Genomic DNA, 4,078 nt, shown 5'->3' with positions numbered 1-4,078 from the left:
GGTATGGAGTACCAAAGAAGTTGATTGGGGGCCAAGTACAAGTATTCCCAACGTTCTCTACCTGGACACCACGTCACTTTTGGCCCAAGGAAAGAAAGAGATCAAATCCAACACGTTTTGGGGCTGGATTCGGACTGCAACACCGTGCCAACTTGCGACGGCCGCCACAACCAGATCCGGACTCCGTTTTGGGTGTTCAAGTACTTCATAGAATCCTTATGAAGTCTATTTTCACATGGATCTAGAATCAAGTCCATATCTGTTCTGAGGCGGCCACAATGACCGAATTATTACTGAGAGGTTTTCTGTCTAAAGGTGCTACGTCGCCTTAGTTTGGCCAATGGGCCGTGTATCAAGTCGGGTCCATTAGGGACGCGTCCTAGGGTTGGAGCACGACCCCAACACCCTGGTGGTCATCCTTCCACCTTCATATACCCCTTAGCCACCACCAAGAACAGTTGGGTTTTGTTTTGTTGAAAGTTTAGCCATTGCTACTTCCTTGTAGACGCGTCTGTTGACTAGACCATCCGTTCTACTTGATTCAGAACCCCAACTTTATGAGTTCAGATTAGTTTTTCACCTCCTTTTTTGCAATTGAGTTGCTTGTTCTTGCTTGTTCCTCGATTGCTTGCAGGAATTACCCTAGTGGTTTGGTTGATCGTGCTCCACAAGATCACGACGGTCATTGGAGGTGGTGTATCGGTTGCTAAGGCGCAGCATCCTTGGATGGTTGTAGTCGGGCCGTGAATGTCATCTCCATCCCCAAATCGAGTTATCCACCTTGTCTCATCGAAAGATCGGGATTCACCCTAGCGGGTTCATATCAGAGCGGGTACATACCACAGCGAGGTCGTAACCACTTCATCGAGATCGACCCTTGCGCTAATGGGGAAGTCACATGAATCCATGAGTGACCCAAACATTCATTGCACACCCAACAATTTTTATGAGAACACGATATAGACAAGGGTATTTGCATATATGTCACACGTGATTAAGCACATGCATCCAATTGAAGCAGACAAAGCTACTATACAATTCCGTGTCTCCCATTCTCCCTCCCTAGAGGATGATAAGCACATTGTCTCTAATATATATAGCGCCCTAGAAGGTTATACTGCTAGTAGCTCCATTTGCAATCTGTGCTCCAAGAAATAAATAATTAACTTCTGAGCTGCACCTCTTGGAGGCTATTCTAAATATGAAGACGGATACTGACTTTCATATGGCCAAAGGAGAAGGAGAAAGCAGTTACATCAACAACTCCAGGCTTCAAGTTTGTGTCTGATCTTGTTCATAATTCTCTCTCTTGCAAAGTTGTTCATCAATTACTACTATTCATTCTTCTTCCTAACCTTTTCCATTTCCTGCATGCTAGAGAAAAGCTTTGTTCGAGACTCGACAAGTGATCAAGAAGGCTTGTGAGAGAACTATGCCCCATTGTGCTCCCTCGAAATCTTGTGGTTGTTGACTTAGGCTGTTCTTTAGGAGAAAACACATTCATCTTCGTCTCCGAGGTTATCAATGCCATGAGTGACCATCCATTGGAGGTCCAATTCTTCCTAAATGATCTACCCGGAAACGACTTCAACTATATCTTTCGTTCACTTGAAAGCTTCAAGAAGATGGTTGCAGTGGAGCACAAGGGTGGAACCCTGCCTCCATTTTATGTTGCTGGGTTGCCAGGGTCCTACTACACCAGGCTTTCCCTTCCCAAAGTGTTCATCTCTTTCACTCGTCCTACTGTCTCCATTGGCGCTCTCAGGTAAAGTTGGTTACCATTATATCTCACAGCTTAATTTTTTGTCGTTGATGTTCTAAAAAACTAGTGCATTTTTCTGTTTAGCTTCCTGGTGAGCTAGATGTCAACGCAAAACATACTTAAACAAAGGAAATATCTACATTGCAAATACAACACCGTTATCTGTGGTGAAACTATACCAACAGCTGTTCCAAATGGACTTGCTGCTCTTCCTCAAGCTGCGGTATGAAGAACTTGTATTTGGTGGGCAGATGGTGCTGACGTTTCTTGGAAGGAAGAATGAGGATGTTTATAAAGGCGATCTGAACCATCTTTGTGGGTTACTTGCATTGTCTATTCAGTCTCTCGTTCAGAAGGTACAAAATTATCTTTGTATTGGAAGCATAAAACAAGATTATATCAGGCTCTCAGCCTTTGATAGCTCCACACTCTTAATCCTACATGTGAATTTTACAATTCTCTACAAAATAAGAAGAAAACCTCAGGCGTCGTTTATATCTTTAGTTCTTTGTAGCAATAATAATATAGATATTCCCTCAAAAAATATTAGAGTCGATATTACAATAATTTTTTAGCACTATCGTTAATTTGGCTTCTTGCGTGTGTATTATGAGCACGGAAGTTTATAATGGAATTACGGTATAGTTTATATATATCATGAAACAGGGCCTTGTGCAGGAGGAAAAACTCAATGCCTTCAATCTACCCGTTTATGGACCATCAATTGATGAAGTGACGGCAGTGGTTCGAAAGAGCGAGTTGTTCCACATCAGGTTTTGCAAAATTGTTTGAATCCAATTGGGATCCTTACGATGACTCTAGAGGTCATGTGGTCCAAGACAGCCTCCAAAGTGGCGTGAATGTTGCTAAGAGCATCAGAGCAGTGATGGAGCCCTGTTCATGAGCCATTTTGGTGGATCCGTGCTCGATGAGCTGTTCAAAGAATATGCACGTAATGTTTGCAAAGCACCTTCAGAAGGAAAAGACCAAGTACTCCGTCATTGTCATGTCCTTTGCAGCGAAGATGAAGCTAGTAGAACATACTAGTATGATCTATCCACGGGATCTTCTCTCATTTCTACTTCCAATTCTCCAATTCTGAAGGGCTTTGGATGGTAGTTACCCCTTAAATGAGCCTACTATTCGCTACCCAACCGAAAGTTATTAAACATGCATGGTGACATCTATGGAAAGTTGATTCTATGCTTACTGGTACATGTTTATTGGTAATTAGTCAGCAAAAAATTGGGTCATGTGGCAGTGTGTTGCTAGTGCTAGCAGCTAGCTTTTTTATTAACACTAATGACAATGGAGAACTGGAAGTAGAAATGTGAGAAGATCCCGTGGAGGCCAATTGGTACTAGTAATAAATTTGATCATTTGTAGCCTTGCAATGATTATGATGCCTTTCAGAATAGCACCACCAGGATGTTAGTTGGTCTGGCCCCTCTATGGTGGGGAATAAGATTTTGTCGCATTTATATGTTTTGACAAGAGAAAGGCCATCATATCTCGGTTATGCAGGTGGTCTACAACACTGGTTGAAGTACTAGAGATTACTACATATGGTAGAAGAAAGGGAGGATATAAGTGAAGCATGCAAAGTATTTAAGGTGGTCACCCATGCATTTCTTTGCCAAGGATGGATTTGGATTTAGTGAAGGCCTTTGTATGGGTTCATATGAAAGCACCATAGTCTCTTATTTGCTTGAGTTTTTATTTTTGCCAAGGGCTCAGACGATATAATTATTATTTTTAAGGATTAGTATCCCAACCACTGCATCAACCCAGGATACAAATTAATGTCACTCATTAATAAGGCTATGTGCCAATTTAGCAGTTTCTAAAGAAAAGTTAATCTTGGAATATTACATATTCCCAACTTGTGTAAGGATATATCTCATGCTCTTTGAAAAGTCACTACAATTAAAATAAGGATAAAGAATGCTGACACTATTAGTTGCCTAGAAACAGCTGAGAAAACATCTTGTACAGTGGCGAATAAGTCAGGATTTAACCATAGGGGAGGATGTATAAACTGACAATGATAATGCATGACGAAATACATATAGGACTAGAGCATACATACTAATCAAATAAATTTTTTGTGTTACAATACAAAAGAACACTAAATATTTTATAAAAAAGGGAACAAAATTAATTAGCTCTAGGTCTCTAATGTCACCGAATCAACCTAGAAAGGAATTACGATAATGACATGAACAAATCAAGGAGATAAAAAAGACTAATCCCAAGTAATATAGATCAATTCGAAGGGAGAACAAACAAGAAAGCACTAATTGTATTTAGCTAGCT

General features: G+C 40.8%; 1 pseudogene; it reads left to right on the top strand.

Annotated features, from left to right (window-relative positions):
* The first annotated feature begins 1,201 nt into the window (after nt 1-1,201).
* Nucleotides 1,202-2,864, top strand: LOC136524017 (anthranilate O-methyltransferase 1-like; annotated as a pseudogene).
* The last annotated feature ends 1,214 nt before the right edge of the window (nt 2,865-4,078 follow it).

This window comes from Miscanthus floridulus, chromosome 18, assembly GCF_019320115.1.
Source record: "Miscanthus floridulus cultivar M001 chromosome 18, ASM1932011v1, whole genome shotgun sequence".
Lineage (NCBI taxonomy): Eukaryota > Viridiplantae > Streptophyta > Magnoliopsida > Poales > Poaceae > Miscanthus > Miscanthus floridulus.
Note: the sequence above shows the minus strand (reverse complement) of the source record. Positions and strands in the feature narration are given on the sequence as shown.